This window comes from Schistocerca americana, chromosome X (assembly GCF_021461395.2).
Source record: "Schistocerca americana isolate TAMUIC-IGC-003095 chromosome X, iqSchAmer2.1, whole genome shotgun sequence".
Classification (NCBI taxonomy): domain Eukaryota; kingdom Metazoa; phylum Arthropoda; class Insecta; order Orthoptera; family Acrididae; genus Schistocerca; species Schistocerca americana.
This window is the reverse complement of record NC_060130.1, coordinates 265786135-265803113: the sequence shown is the minus strand read 5'-3', so window position 1 is coordinate 265803113 and position 16979 is coordinate 265786135.

Sequence of the window (16979 nt, the reverse complement as noted above, 5' to 3'; positions counted from 1 at the left end):
AGGTAATGACAGTGGCACGTAAAGTGCCCTCCGCCACACACCGTTGGGTGGCTTGCGGAGTATAAATGTAGATGTAGATGTAGAACAGCGGTAACGTAAACCGGCATAATACGCACTATTGGCCGTCCGAGGTGGCCGAGCGATTCCAGGCGCTACAGTCTGGAACAGCGCGACCACTACGGTCGCAGGTTCGAATCCTGCATCGCGCATGTATCTATGTGATGTCCATATGTTGGTTAGGATTAAGTAGTTCTAAGTACCAGGGGACTGATGATGTCAGAAGTTAAGTCCCATAGTACTCAGAGCCATGCACTATTGGGCAACGGAAAATCCACGATGGCTGCGACAACCTTGGCGGGTTAATGTATGGTGCGGCATTATGGGAGGAAGGATAATTGGCCCCCTTTTTATCGATGGCAATCTAAATGGTGCAACGTATGCTGATTTCCTACGTAATGTTCTACCGATGTTACTATAAGATGTCCACTGCATGACAGAATGGCGATGTACTTCCAAAATGATGGATGTCCGCCACATACCTCACGTGCGGTTGAAGCGGTATTGAATAGCATATTCCATGACAGGTGGATTGGTCGTCGAAGCACCATACCATGGCCCGCACGTTCACCGGATCTGACGTCCCCGGGTTTCTTTCTGTGGGGACAGTTGAAGGATATTTGCTATCGTGATGCACCGACAACGCCTGACAACATGCGTCAGCCATTTTCAATGCATGTGCGAACATTACGGAAGGCGAACTACACGCTGTTGAGAGGAATGTCGTTACACGTATTGCCAAATGCATTGAGGTCGACGGACATCATTTTGAGCATTTTTTGCATTAATGTGGTATTTACAGGTAATCACGCTGTAACAGCATGCGTTCTCAGAATATTTTAATTTAAAAAACCTACCTGTTACCAACTGTTCGTCTAAAATTGTGAGCCATATGATTGTGACTATTACAGCGCCATCTATGACAAAGCGAAAAAAGTGGTCCATCTAAAACATTCATATTTCTTTACGTACTACACGAATATCTAATAAAAAATGGGAGTTCCTATTTTTAAAAAACGCAGTTGATATCTGTTTGACCTATGGCTGCGCCATCGAGCGGGCCAACCATAGCGCCATCTGGTTTCCCCCTTCGAGCTAGACAAGTTTCGCTCTTTGTAGGTTTTTCGTTTGACGTTTATTTCGTGAGATATTTGGCCCGGTCACGATCAATGGACCACCTTGTACATACAATGATCAGCAAGAGCATTGTCACGACCGACGTACTATCGATATAAACTCGTCCAGGCGACAGCAGCGTAGCCTGGCGAGGAATCCCTGTTAGTCAGACACATGCGCGGCGCATGTAGTATGAGTGAGCGTGTTGTCCGTGTGTAGAATGTGGAAGGCTCTCGATCTATCCGAGTCTGACCGAGGGAAGATTGTGATGGCCCAGAGGCTCAGCACAAGCATTACGGAAACTGCAAAACTTGTAGGGTGTTCGGGGAGCGCTATGGTGAGTGCCTTCAACACGTGGCGAGCCCGAAGTGAAATCACGTCTGGATGTTGTCGGATTGCGTGGCCACCACTCATTACGCATGTCGGACGTCGTAGGCTGGGTTTACTGGTGAAACAGCATATGCGGCGAACTGTGGTGAAACTAACATCTGAGTTTAATACTGAGCAGAGTACAAGTGTGTTTGAACACACTGTGCGTCGAACACTCTAACAATGGACCTCCGCAACCGACGACCCGTGCATGTCCCAATGTTAACACCACAACATCGGTTACTACGACTTAAATGGGCGTGTGACCATCGGCACTGGTCTGACGAATTCCGATACCTTCTTCATCATGCCGCTGGGAGTGCCCGAATCCGCCGTCTACTAGGGGAACAGCTCCTTGACACCTGTACAGCGGGAACAGAGACAAGCTGGCGACGGTTCCATTATGCTCTAGGGAAATTTCACGTGGGCGTCCCTAGGTGAGTGATATCGTCTATATGCCATCTCAGTGGAGATTCGGTGAAAACACACTATTCCTCTCAATGATGCTAAGTCACGCTCACCTTGTCCAGACCATTGTTGACTGTGTGCATGTGTTTCACCGTACTGAATGGTGAATGATCTAAACGTCATCCGTATAAAGTTTGTTCCTCATATGGTGAAATAATTTTCAGATGCTTTGTAGTTTACTTTGTAAAATGAGCTTTGTTTCATGCAAATCTGATGATAATTTTCTGAGATATCGTCAATTATACAATACGTTGTCCGTTAAGTGCCACACCCATTCTCGTGTTACTGTAATATTTAGTGCATATTACCTCGTGGTATGTCCTTGTGATGTTAGTATCTTTCATTTACGTTTGAATGGTTTTCCAAACTGTAATCAGGGTGACAACTGAACGTCATTTGACAACAGACGATGATCACTTTGTTTTGCTTATTTACACACGTGAATGACTGTTGTGATTCATTTCTTCAAAGGAAATGCCGAGAATAAAGAAGTTTTCACCAAATACAAGATTCAGATGAAATCAATACACAAGTAATGAAAGCAGCAAACAAGAAGAATGTCTGCCTTCACGTACTTCAAACAAGCAGCCCGTAAGTGCATCAAGAATGAAGTTGAAAGTAAAACCTGATTCTGTGTTTGACTGCCACATAAACCATCAAAACAGAGAAAACTGTGGAAATATTATAATTGACTTGAAGATACTGAGTGAATTTATCAGTTTACATACACGATGTAAGGAGTGTGATGGTATCATATCTTTGGGTGACAACCGTAATATTCGCAAGGCTATTGTGAGTCAGCTAGTTTTAGAATGTGCAAAGTGCAAATATACTGCGGCAACAGTGACGTCTAGCTTAGGTCCAACGTAGTTATATGACAACAATAGACGCCTTGTATATGGACTCAGATCAATTGGTAAAGGAATGCAGGCAGGAAAGATTTTCTGTGCTCTTTTAGATGTTCCTCAGTCTCCCACGCGATTTTCAGTTTATATTAAAGTCATGGGTACAGCTGTCAGTGAGGTGTGTAACCTGTCAATGAAAGAAGCAGCTCAGTAAGCGATAAATGAAAACACCGAAGATAATTCAACACACATAACAGCTTGTTTTGATGGTTCATGTCAGAAATGAGGGCACACGTCCCTCAATGGCATCGTTTCTGTCACATCTTTTGACACTGGAAAAGTTTTAGATGTTGAAATAAGTAAGTTTTGCTTTCTTTGTCAAAATTCCACAGGAGCAAAACACATATGTGACAAAAAATTATAGTGGACCAGGTGGGGTTATAGATGTAGCTGGAGTACGAAAAATATTTCAGCTCTCTGTCAGTGCAAGAGGTGTCAGCTACATGAAATATCTCGGTGATGGCGACAGTAAAGCCTTCGCAAAAATCTGTGAAGAGAACCATATGGCCCTGACATTCAGATTACAAAACTAGAATGCATTGGACATGTTCAGAAAAGACTTGGCTCAAGGCTGAGAAAGCTTCTAAAGGAAATGGCAGGAAGTAAATTAGAAGATAGATAAAAACTTGGAGGAAAAGGACGTCTTACAAATTCTGAAATAGACAAGCTGCAAGTTTACTATGGGTTAGCCATAAGAAGGAATTTTAATGATTTGGAAAATATAAGAAGAGCTGTAGGGGCAATATTTCCCATAAAGTATCAAGCGATGAGGACCCACAACACAGCTTTGCCCAAACGGTCCTGAAACTTGGTGCAAATATAATCGGGCATCGTGTTCTGGTGAAAATTATAAACACAAACACTCTTTACCTCTAGCAGTTATGAGTGCAATAAAGCCTATATTTAGGGACTTGGCTAGTACTGATATACTCAAGAAGTGCTTACATGGAAAAACTCAAAATTTGAATGGAAGTTTGAACTGTGTAATTTGGAATCGCTTACCGCAAACGGTCTTTGTACACTATGAAACTTTAAAATTTGGGGTATTAGACGCTGTTTTGTGTTTTAGTGATGGAACATCAAGAAAAATTGAGGTACTGGAGAGACTTGGCGTAAATGCAGTAGCAAACACTAGACTGGCGTTGCGTAATATCGATGTTTCAAGAATTCGTAAAGTGGATATAGCTGCTCTCAATTGCACAAAAGAAGAGAGAAAGAGAAGAAGAGCCAAGAATAAAAGAAGGGAGGACGCCTACAATTCAGATGATCCTGAATATGGTGCAGGAAAATATTAATTGTATGTACTGTAACATTAATTTCCAAATCCTGTGCCGGCCGCGGTGGTCTCGCGGTTCTAGGCGCTCAGTCCGGAGCCGCGCAACTGCTACGGTCGCAGGTTCGAATCCTGCCTCGGGCATGGATGTGTGTGATGTCCTTAGGTTAGTTAGGTTCAAGTAGTTCTAAGTTCTAGGGGACTGATGACCACAGATGTTAAGTCCCATAGTGCTCAGAGCCATCCAAATCCTGTAGCTACCATTACTTCCTGAATGGTTTGTCACAGAACGTTGAAATTTTGTGCAGTTGTTCCAAGACCACAAATGAAGAAACACATGCACATTTAGCATTGTGTGTGTGTATTTCTTTTGAGATAGGCCAATAAAATTATAAATTTTCATAAAAAAAACCGAAACTAAATGTTTGAAAAAATGTCAAACGGTCTCTACAAATTCGATGTCCCTGAATTTGCACTAGATTAAAGCAATTATTATTGAAAATATGCATACCAAGTTTCAAGTTCTATGTTTAATATTTTGTTGAGAAACGGTATCTGAATACATCGGAAATTTCCATCGCCGGCATAGTGAAGATGGCTCGCGCCTGTCTCCCCTTAAGTTTACAAAGTCTCTCTGCAGCTGATCATTCCATTATTACATATATCACCAGTGGCTAATATAAGACAGACAGACTGAATCTAGCAAAGGTGTATACTTGCAGTCGAGTCACAACTCACATATCGATGCCAACATCGTTGACTTTGAAACCGTTGTGGTAGTATAACCTTAGCCCATAGAAGACACACTGAGTATACATCATCTGTACAGTTATTTTAAAGCTTTTAATTGATATTTTATACAATATTTAAATAGTTCCATGGTTGTAAGGAGATATTTTATACATAACTACTTTTCTGTTATAATTGTACTTTGTTTTTTTACGTTTTGACGATTATGTGAACCCTTTTTACACTAGTTGACGTGAGGTAGAGGGAGAAGAGGTAGGCGGAGCATCTGCGTATTTAAGCGTATGCCCGTCACTTGCTGGCACCAGTTGACATCACAGCAGCTAAGAAGAGTGTTCCACCTACCATCTTCGAAGGATGCCATGGGTATAACAAATCATATTGTATTTTATCTTTATAAGCAGTTTGTCATATTTCATTGTCAGTCTAGTAAGGTTTCTATTACTTTCTAAATTAAATTACAGGTCTAACGATGGTCATGTGATATGACCGAAACCGGTCACCTATGTTCTTGTAGCATACGTGGTGCGATCAAGATAGTTTTAAAAAGAAAAATTCTTTACAAAGTCTCTTAATATTTATTTATTTTGAATAAATGTTGATTCTCCATTTACTTCGATTAGGTCCTTGCTGGGCTGTTTTCCTATTGTAGCATTCATATCTCCTCCTATGACAATATAGTCCTTCTTATTAATGGAAACAAGAACACCTCGCAAGCTCTTGTAAAATTTGGCACATACACTCTTTCTTACTTCTTCTGGGGCATACACTGATATAATCTTCATACATTCTCTAGTTGTTATTAATTTACACGTTACAATTTTTTCCATTTACGCAGCTGTTAGATGTTATCCTGCTCTTTCTGGTATTTTGATTTTTCCGATATATTTATTTAGGACTGTCTAGACAATATCAGCAGCGCTACTTCTCAATCAAGTTGTTTCTCAAATGGCCTCACAAGGGCTGAGTGCACCCCCATTGCCAACAGCTCTCGGCAGGTTCGGACGATCACCCATCCGACTGCTAGCCAAGCCCGAGAACGCTTAACTTCGGTGATCAGGCGGGAACCGATGATATCACTACGGCAAGACCGTCGGCAATCCAGCGACGAGGTTGGCCTGTATTTAACGAGGATAGATGGTGGTGATGACGACGATCAGTAGCAACGTAACAATAGTCTTTATCAAAAGTTAACTAGTTAAGCGAAAATAGTGTTCTGTGCACCAGCCTCAAGTACAATTGGTGAAAGGAATTTCAGCGCTGGAGGGAATCTTATCTCGCACAGACGAAGCAGACTTGATCCCAAATTAGTCGATGCCATTCTAACAATTCATTGCAATCACAATACTGACAGAATAGTTAGGAGACAGTGTTATTTTTTTTAATTTCTTATTTTTTAGGTGGTAACATTCACATACGTAAATTTGAAGCAGTTAAGCAGATGATATAAAAAACAGCAATGTATTTTTTTCACTACGAGACCGACACTCATTGCAAAAGATGACATTTTCTTATCTTTTATTTGAAATTTTTAACTGTTTACTTTTTTGTCTAAAGTAGGCTTTCTTCTCTCTTAGGCGGCCGGAGTGGCCGTGCGGTTCTAGGCGCTATAGTCTGGAGCCGAGCGACCACTACGGTCGCAGGTTCGATTCCTGCCTCGGGCATGGAGGGGTGTGATGTCCTTAGGTTAGTTAGGTTCAAGTAGTTGTAAGTTCTAGGCGACTGATGACTTCAGAAGTTAAGTCGCATAGTGCTCAGAGCCGTTTGAACCATTTTTTTATTCTCTCTTATGTGCCATAATTACGTCACGATTACAAGCTACCATGCACGCAGGAGTATATGGCTACAGCGTAACTAAATTCATGTTAGGGTTGTTCCAATAGCCGGTGGTAGTAACACCAGCCTGCAGACACACAAAGCTACTACAAAGTTCGTAGCAGCAAAGCGGTGAGCGCGCCGAACATGGCGGCCTCTGCCATCCTCTCCCCAAGGCGCCATGTTCGACTACAGCCTGCCCTCTCTGAATTTGCAGTCGCCCATGCCACGGCCTAGCGTGGCGCTCTCCAGCGACTACGAGCTAACAAACCCCCAATTTGCGCACCTTTATTAATCCGAAAACAGTTTAGGTATACAGGGTGAGTCACATAAGACGTAACACAGATTTTATTTCGTGAGTGGTTCCAGGTATGGATACGAGATTTTCGGCAAATAATAGTACGCAAAGTACTATTTGATAAAGTGGTTCAAATGGCTCTGAGCACCATGGGACTTAACTTATGAGGTCATCAATCTCCTAGAACTAAGAACTACTTAAACCTAACTAACCTAAGGACATCACACACATCCATGCCCGAGGCAGGATTCGAACTTGCGACCGTAGCGGTCGCGCGGTTCCAGACTGTAGCGCCTAGAACCCCTCGGCCACCCCGACCGGCTATTTCTAAACTCTTGTACCGATGGAAATATTGAAGCAGGTACGAGTTCTTTCAACAGAATGGCATATATTTTTAACGGCATCCGAAAGCTCGTGAAAAGAAGGGTACAGTGATATAATGGTCGTTAATATTGTGTTTCAAAGTCTTCGGAGATGAATCCGAGAAGTTTATTAAAACTGAAAGCAGTTTGGCCAGAGTCAGCTATAGCGGTGTAAAAATCGCCAACCAGTGTTCTCAAAAAAAAAAAAAAAAAAAATTGTTCAAATGGCTCTGAGCACTATGGGACTTAACATCTAGGGTCATCAGTCCCCTAGAACTTAGAACTACTTAAACCTAACTAACCTAAGGACATCACACAACACCCAGTCATCACGAGCCAGAGAAAATCCCTGACCCCGCCGGGAATCGAACCCGGGAATTCGGGCGTGGGAAGCGAGAACGCTACCGCACGGCCACGTCAGTGTTCTCATGCGAGGCTCAGTCGCTATATGCAGCAAGACACTACTTACAAGGGATCCCTTGAGAGGGCGCAAAAGGCCAACGATGAATGCGGCATTTGACGCCCCACATACCATACAACTACAATATTGGCTGCTAACGGCAACAGTTGGCGGGACTGGAGTTATCCAATAGTTAGCACAATATGGGATTACGGAGCGTAGTTGAATTTCTTAGTCGACGAATAACACACAACAGTTCTACAGTGCTAGTGGTGTTTATAGAAAGCAGAGCAATGGAAACCATAAACGAAGCAAACATTGCATTCTATCTACAGCAACACTTGCCGATGCTGACGTTTCGTCAGAATGGAGCCCAATGAATTTTGCAGAGTGAGAAAGAACAATATGAGTCAGTGGAAGAAAGTGTAGTGTTGTAACGCTCGGCCGGCCGCGTTGGCCGAGCGGTTCTGGGCGCTTCAATTTGGAACCGCGCGACCGCTACTGTAGCAGGTTCGAATCCTGCCTCGAGCGTGGATGTGTGTGATGTCCTTAGGTTCAAGTAGTTCTAGTTTCGAATAAGTCAGCAGTAACATTACCGTGTAGTGCACATGAAAAACTACCAATGTTCAAGGGAGGACAAGACAGACTTGTTACAAAACCTGATGTTTGCGCGTTTCAAGGATGCTCGACACAATTTACGGGATGTGCGTGACAATGACCTACTACGTTTTGCACATCAGATTGTGCGCGACATAGATTATAGTGATTTCAAGGGAATTAGTGGATGATTGGATAAATTCAGATAGTGCTACAGATTTGGAAGACGTAGTATAACGAAATTTCAAAGAAAGCGTCAACTTGATGGTGCACAGCAAACTGCGGAATCATCCGAATCTGCCTGAAAATTTGTAGATGAGTAAACGAACTTGTCACATTGAGTAATGAATTTGTTTTAAGTTCCAACCAGTCGGGATTAGAAAAGAAAATGCATACGAAAGGAACCCTTGAAATCAGAGGTAACAAGGGAGTTGTATCGGTATCAACTAACATCAATACCTTAACGCATTCGTATACAATTATGCCGACTATTAATCCACATGGTAGATTGGCTCGAAAGTTATTTATTGTGCTGCGAGTAGTTGCAGGTGATCTGCTCCCTACGATTCTTTCTCGTGTATGTGAGCTTGCATGGCCAGTAACGAGTATTGACGTCATAGCAAGCAAGAATGGGAAAATGGGCATAGGAGAGCTACAACTATGGTATGAGCACAATTTGATGTGCAATCTTCCATGTGCCAATAGCTGGTCAAAATAACTTTTTTTCAGTTGATCCCTGGTCTGCGTATAAGGAAAAAAGATAAAATGATCTTATGCCATTGTTGGTCGGTAGGCCCCATCCGGGGAAGTTCGGCCGCCGAGTGCAAGTCTTACTTCAGTTGACGCCACATTGGGCGACTTGCTTGCTGGTGATGAGGATGAAATAATGACAACACAACACCCAGTCCACGAGCGGAGAAAATCTTCAACATAGCCGGGAATCGAACCGGGGCCCACTGCATGGGGGGCAAACACGCTACCACTCAGCATTTTATTTTTTGGCATTTTGTTCGTTATTGTGCGTTGTATTTGCTCGTAGCGGACGTCACATGACATCCGTTGAAGTTCGTTGTTAATCTCTTCACTCAGTTTTTTTTAATTACAGAGGCTAGTCAGGTGCTAAGACGGACTGCGTATAGGAATGAGACTTCTTTAGAGCAAACTATCCCTCCTGAGAAGAGTGTGTTGTGGCAATTCATACCACCTGGAACCACTGGACGAATTCAGTTTCTGGATATTTGTTTTTTGCGTGCCCATAAAACACATTATCGCACCTTCTGCAGCTACGCCTTAAACGACAGCCAGTTTCACGATAAGCTCCACGACAGATTGTTACGCAGTCGGTTGCGTGCCGTCACATTCCGTCAGTTCTCATCACCCCGTTACACCAGTATGATGCAATATGCATTTCTTAAGAGTGAATACCTAGCTCAACGTCCCGCACTGTTTGTAACTACCAAGGAGTTCACCTTCGATCTTGATGGCGCGAATCTTTGTCATGACTGTAGAGCGCCATTTTAATTCGGTGATCATGGTACAGGTTAACGGTTTGTTTTGAACATTTCTTGAATGTTGATTATGTCCATTTTGTGAAGTGTAATTCATGCAATCCATAGAAAGTCAAATCTGAAACAGAAACATCGCATATTCCTACTTCACAATGAGAAACAGCACTATACATGGAAAACAGGAAGTTATTATAATAACTTCCTTAAATTTGAAACAAAAATAATACGTCCTGATCTATCTTTGCCTGGAGACACCTGAATGCTTCTTAAAGCAAACCACCTGCTTTCGGACAAATGTCTCTATAAATAATACTCGAAACTGTAATTGGATAGAATACACTTCAAATAAACTAAACAGGTTATTCAGAATGACTGAAGACACGCCACACAAAATAAATACGTTTATTAAAGAAACGTATATTTACAATTCACTTAAGTATGTGCTCAAATTGTTTACCATCGACTGCAAGGCACATCTGCAGTAGCCGTTTGAGAGATAGATGAACAGGTGAAAGTACGCGGGATGATATGTCGTTGCATGCTGTGGGCCACATCGCCTGGCGTCGTAGGCCTAAACTGCATCTTTCAGCGCGCCCCATAGAAATAAATCAAAAGGAATCAAATGAAGAGACCTGTCAGCTATTTTATTGCAGCATCCAGTCTTATCCCCTTCATTCTGTATCTGCGTTACAACTCTGGAAGAGTGAGCTGGGAAGCTGTCGTGTTGGAATTACATGCACTGCCGCTTTTCCATTGGTACCTATTCTAGGAGACGAGATAGAATGTTAGTAATAAAGTGTGTATAAATATTTCCATTTTACGTCATTGGATGAAGAAGGGTCCCACACTGGAATTTACTATGATGCCGCACCATATGTTTGCGGTTCACGGTCGTTGTATTTGTACCTGACGAAGCCAGATCGGATTTTCAGCTACCCTGTAGTGCATGTTACGTAAATTAACTTTACCTTGGTTCGTAATTCTTGTTTTACCGGTAAAGAGCACACACTGGGAAAATGTAGTATCGTCTCCCAAGCAATTCAGAACAAGCCAACAAAATTCTGTAGGACTATAGACATCACACCCTCCGAGTTCCTGATGTGGTGACAGACGATAAGGATGGAATTTATGTCGATTCAAGATGCGAATGACACTCTTCTGGCTGATTTCCCATTCCTTCGCCACAGTCTCGTGCCACCATTCGCCATATGTAAGTAGCATGTCTAACTTCTCGTCATTGGTGTACACGTCTGCACGCAAGGATTCCTGAAGCAGAAATTACCTGCCGATGGACGCCACAGTTCCTGCTAGCTCTCCAGTGCAGACAAGTAAACAATCGAAGGGCGTGATGCAACAACTTAGCCTGGCTGAGCGTGGTTAAACATGGTTTTTGTAATGGCAGTAATTCTGCGTCGCGCGATGAGGACAGCGTGTTATGCGCCGACAGGGACGCGAAACCTACATACGTTGCGCGCTTGTGTTTCCCAGAAAATGAAACCGACGGCGCATTAACTATTCTGTCTGCACGTGCTGCCCGAGAAGAGTCTTCATTCAAAGGGTTGTTACTTTAACCAAAGTGCTAATATACCGTGCAGTATTAATGATTCACCTGGGAGAAAATGGAAGAAAAGTCCTGGGTTTCCAGACGGCTAAACATACGAGTGTGATGGACGACGAAGAAGATCATTTCCTTCGCACTTACACGGAGCCCAGAGAAAGATTCATCGATATACAGGGTGTTACAAAAAGGTACGGCCAAACTTTCAGGAAACATTACTCACACACAAAGAAAGAAAATATTTTATGTGGACATGTGTCCGGAAACGCTTACTTTCCATGTTAGAGCTCATTTTATTACTTCTCTTCAAATCACATTAATCATGGAATGGAAACACACAGCAACAGAACGTACCAGCGTGACTTCACTTTGTTACTGGAAAGGTTCAAAATGTCCTCCGTTAGCGAGGATACATGCATCCATCCTCCGTCGCATGGAATCCCTGATGCGCTGATGCAGCCCTGGAGAATGGCGTATTGTATCACAGCCGTCCACAATACGAGCACGAAGAGTCTCTACATTTGGTACCGGGGTTGCGTAGACAAGAGCTTTCAAATGCCCCCATAAATGAAAGTCAAGAGGGTTGAGGTCAGGAGAGCGTGGAGGCCATGGACTTGGTCCGCCTCTACCAACCCATCGGTCACCTAATCTGTTGTTGAGAAGCGTACGAACACTTCGACTGAAATGTGCAGGAGCTCCATCGTGCATGAACCACATGTTGTGTCGTACTTGTAAAGGCACATGTTCTAGCAGTACAGGTAGAGTATGCCGTATGAAATCATGATAACATGCTCCATTGAGCGTAGGTGGAAGAACATGGGGCCCAATCAAGACATCACCAACAATGCCTGCCCAAACGTTCAGAGAAAATCTGTGTTGATGACGTGATTGCACAATTGCGTGCGGATTCTCGTCAGCCCACACATGTAGATTGTGAAAATTTACAATTTGAACACGTTGGAATGAAGCCTCATTCGTAAAGAGAACATTTGCACTGAAATGAGGATTGACACGTTGTTGGATGAACCATTCGCAGAAGTGTACCCGTGGAGGCCAATCAGCTGCTGATAGTGCCTGCACACGCTGTACATGGTACGGAAACAACTGGTTCTCCCGTAGCACTCTCCATACAGTGACGTGGTCAACGTTACCTCGTACAGCAGCAACTTCTCTGACGCTGACATTAGGGTTATCGTCAACTGCACGAAGAATTGCCTCGTCCATTGCAGGTGTCCTCGTCGTTCTAGGTCTTCCCCAGTCGCGAGTCATAGGCTGGAATGTTCCGTGCTCCCTAAGACGCCGATCAATTGCTTCGAACGTCTTCCTGTCGGGACACCTTCGTTCTGGAAATCTGTCTCGATACAAACATACCGCGCCACGGCTATTGCCCCGTGCTAATCCATACAGCAAATGGGCATCTGCCAACTCCGCATTTGTAAACATTGCACTGACTGCGAAACCACGTTCGTGATGAACACTAACCTGTTGATGCTACGTACTGATGTGCTTGATGCTAGTACTGCAGAGCAATGAGTCGCATGTCAACACAAGCACCGAAGTCAACATTGCCTTCCTTCAATTGGGCCAACTGGCGGTGAATCGAGGAAGTACAGTACATTCTGACGAAACTAAAATGAGCCCTTACATGGAAATTAAGCGTTTCCGGACACATGTCTGTGGTATACACCACTTCTAACAAACACCGAACAACGCGCTCCAGTACGCGGGCGCCAAATACATTGCTGGCCGCACTTCTCTGGGCGGCCCGCTGTTTCCATCGCTGGCCGTCTTCACACGCACGCTCCCTTATGTGGCCGAGAAATACATCGCTGGCCGCACTTCTCCGGGCGGCTCGCGGCTACCATCGCTGGCCGCCTTCGCGCGCGCGCGTTTGTCAGCACACAGCAATAGGCTACGCCAGGAAACATTGCGACTGGTTTTCCCTGAAAAACAGCGACCCCAGCCGACGGCTCCATTAACTAGCAAGCCTTATACAAACCCGGCCGCCGCCGCAAACGACAGTTCTCATCAGGAAGTGCACTACGCCGTGTTCCAGCTGCTTGTGGATGACTCGCCGCACCACTCGAGGTTACCTGGCTGCTCGGCGTAAATCTAGCGACTTCACTTGGAGAGACTGAACTTCACTGGATTTGGGAATAATTACGGAACGTGCACCCCACTATGCACATTTGGACATTGGTATAACCAAACTTTAATTATGCATTACTTCTGAGTGTGAGCCTGGGTAGACGCTTGGCTAACATAATTATTAAAAAGTGATTTGTGATTTAATAAACCAAACTGACGAGGTTATTGTGTTATTCCTGGTTATAACAATGTCCACATAACATCTTTTCTTTATTTGTGTGTGAGGAATGTTTCCTGAAAGTTTGGCAGTACCTTTTTGTAACACCCTGTATTTTTGACACTGTATCAATTAACAGTTTATATTCTTTTGCATTGAAACGCACTTGTAGCTCTTTAGCACACTTGCTACCCGTTTCTCACACGAACTTTAACCTGACTTGCAGCAACTGCTACACTGAAACGCAGCGTACAACGTATTAGACTCGTTGAGATACAGTTGGCCTGTCACGCCCGACATAAAGTGCTGGCGCACTGCACATCACGTTCTGTCGGAAAACAGATAGGCCTACTCTTGTTTCAGCACTGCTGAGGGGACGACGCACTACGCTGGGAGCATTAAGGTCGGTTTCCACTAGGGCTGATGCGCGTCAAAACCGCGCCGCAGCGGTTGGTTGCCATAGAAACGCCGTCAGCGGCGCGGCATAGCGGCCTCTGCGTCGCGGTTTGCCTATGTCGAACCGCTGCCGCTGCCGCGTGCAGCGCTCCAGGTCCGCCCCAATCACAAAACGCGCTGAGCGTGACGTCAGACACAGAACCCCGGCTACACGAACTTTCGCCGAAGCTCTGGCGCGGACGCGGCGACAGTTATGAAATACTTATCAACCGATTCCAAGGAAGCTATTTGGTGAAAAAAATTCATTCTTCTGTAACTTACAGACTGATATCTTCGCTTGATAAAGGACTGAATTTCGTAGTTACTTGCTGTATCGCTTTTATGTAAACCACTACCCGACGTTTTATTGAGTGTGCAGAGGTAAAAACGGATTGTGTGGACTCCGCGTATAGTTCATTTTAGGTAATGCATGACTGCGTATGAAATTTAGTCAACATATCGAAATTGTTTTTAAAGTTGAGAGCAGAACGATAGCTATCACCGTTCTCGAGATACTGGATGATATGTTGGCGGACAGGCCGCGAGCGGGTCGCTCTCGATGCAACCGATACTTCGCTCTGCTCGTCGTAAACCATGTGGTTGTATCAGCCCCAAATTCCGTAAACGGTTTAAGAAATCGAAACGTGGTGTTTTGCAAAGGGTAGCTCTTAAAGAGGCATGTATTTCGTTGCATGGTAAGTATGTAAAATCTATTTATCTATTGACATGTGAAACTAACTAAAGCTTTTCGCAATGGATCAATAATTTTTTAAACGGCATTTAATAGCATGTGAAATGAGATATACAGTGACGTGGAACACATTAATATTTACACTATTCTGTATAGACCTACACAAGTTAAACCAAAACTAATTTGCTGGTATGTCATAATATGTAATTTGCTAAGTATCTTCCGCTATTGATTATTTCGCTTTGTAAGCAACAAACGCTTTTTTCTTGCTGCAGTGTACTTTATTTGTTCAAGACGCGTTTCGCCTTTCACTTTAAGGCATCTTCGGTGGAATCTAGAATGATTCAATTTTGTTTTGATATTCGTAGATTATAAAACAGTTCACATTTTTTTTTACGTAAATAAGTGTTTGCTTACAGTTAATCGAGTTTTTGGCGGACATCTGCGTTTCCCCTCACCTGGTCACATGCTGTGGGTTGAAGTAAAACTTAGCTTATGGAACATAAGCATATTTTCATGTTCACTCTTTTTTCTTCTGTCACTAGGTGTAGACATTTTACCAAAAACTATGATTTAAAGTCGCAACTACAGTGTGTTCACCTTATGCCTCTTGCTGTTTGGTTTGTTTATGTACCTGTTACCAACCTAAAGAATTATATGCTGAAAACTAACGTATGTTTATTTGTGTTCTCCTTATATCTGCGTGTGTATGTGTGGCTACTCAGTGATAGTTATAGGAAGTTAAAGTGAATGCAGAAGTTGTCAGACAGTGGATGAAAGGTTTCAATGTTTTGTGGAGGAGTTCATGTAAGAGTAAACTCACTGCTTACAATAATAAATAAAATAGTAGAATGACATTTGAACAAATGATTATTATCGGAATACTAGCACCCAACCCCTTTGTGCTCTCTCTTACATGTACTCCTCCACAAGATATTTAAATCAAAACTCGAATCAGCTGAACACGAAAACTTTCAACTAGGCTCTTGCATATATTATATTCATATTCAATTTCTTCAAGTCAGCCTAACTAACTACACGCACAGATAAATAGATATAAAGAAAATGGAATGAAGTTTAGTTTTCAGCATATGCTTCTTTAGGTTGGCAATGTGTACGTAAACAAACCAAATATGAACTGAACACTCAGTAGTTACGACTATAAATCAGTTTTTGGTAAAATATTCGCAGCTAGTGACAGACGAATAATTCTGCTCCACACCAAGTAGTGCATAGAACACAAAAATTGTGAAGGAAAAAGTTTGTAACGTGAAAATGTGCTTACGTTCTGTAAGTGATTTTATAGTTCGATCTACAGATTGGGTCCAAATGAAAGGAAACGCAGATGCCAGCCAAAAATTCGATCAACTGTCAGTAATCACTAATTCACGTAAAAAAAAAAGACCTGAACTGTTTCATAGTCTACAAATATCACAAAGATTCCACCAGAAATGCCTTAAAGTAAAAGGTGAAAAGCGTATAGAACAAATAAATTACGTTACAGGAAGAAAACTGCGTTTGTTATATATCTCTGTGCTTGCTGCAGGTGATGGCCACGTAAACAAATGTATTATTTATTATTTCGTTTTGCCTTAAGAGATTTTGTTTATTTGAAACGTTTAGAATACTTTATAATTACAAGATAACACCTGATTGCCAATTACTCTTTCCAGGATCGCTAAAACAGTCTTTACAGTCAAGATGTATAGTCTTTGATAAGTCGATTTCCTTTACCGAAAGATTTTACGTTCCTGATTGAATCTTTGTCTCAAACACTTTGGCATGAAGTACCAAATATAATATTATGCGAATCGTTTTCAATATCCATAAAGTCTCACTGTTCACCGTCTTGCAAGTAGTTATCAAGGACCAGTCATAATAATTGCTTTCACAGTTACCACTTCAGGCGTTATAATCCAATTGCCGATTCCATATTTGGTTACCAAAATACAGTATTTATTTTTTGATCAACCTGCTTTCCCCGACAAAAACGGCAATTAAAAATAGTTTCACACGACTTTCGTGCACCCTTTAATATGCTTGAGAATGGTCACATGATATCTGAAGTCAGCGGA